The sequence below is a fragment of the Mastomys coucha genome, chromosome X (assembly GCF_008632895.1).
Source record: "Mastomys coucha isolate ucsf_1 chromosome X, UCSF_Mcou_1, whole genome shotgun sequence".
Lineage (NCBI taxonomy): Eukaryota > Metazoa > Chordata > Mammalia > Rodentia > Muridae > Mastomys > Mastomys coucha.
In genome coordinates, this window is record NC_045030.1 from 127881035 (window position 1) to 127881680 (window position 646).

Sequence of the window (646 nt, forward strand, 5' to 3'; positions counted from 1 at the left end):
ATCCTAGACATTTTAAAATAACCCCTTTCTTATTTTTGCAGTGCTGGGTCATAAACCAGGGCCTTGCACATGCCAGGCAAGTACCACCGAGCTACCTACCCCAGCCCTCCCCCATTTCCTTCCACATCCCTTTTCTCCCTAAATTCCATATATGCAAATAAACATGTAAACACAGGATACTTGCCTATCAGTCTAAGTTATCTTGTGCAACATGATGTCTCCGTTTCCATACATCTTTTTTTTATGTGAAAGAGGTAATTTTGTTCTTTTTAAAAATGAACTAAAAGAATGAATAAAATTCTATATTATATTATCATTCTTTATGCATCCATCTGTTTATTGGCTGATTCTAACACTTGGATATTATGAATAGTAGTAAACATGAACATACAGGTAAATCCATAATAAAGTGACCTGAATTTAGGGGGTGTCTACCCCAAACTATAGAGCTGGCTCATATGATAGTTATATTTTGAATTTTTGATGAATCTACATACTAAATTCTATGTTGTAGGCTGTACTAATTTACATGTCCACCAGCAGTATATAAGGATTTGGGTTCATGGTCCCCTATATCCTTTCCAACATTTGCTGTTTCTTTGTGTGTGTGTGTGTGTGTGTGTGTGTGTGTGTGTGTGTGTGTGTG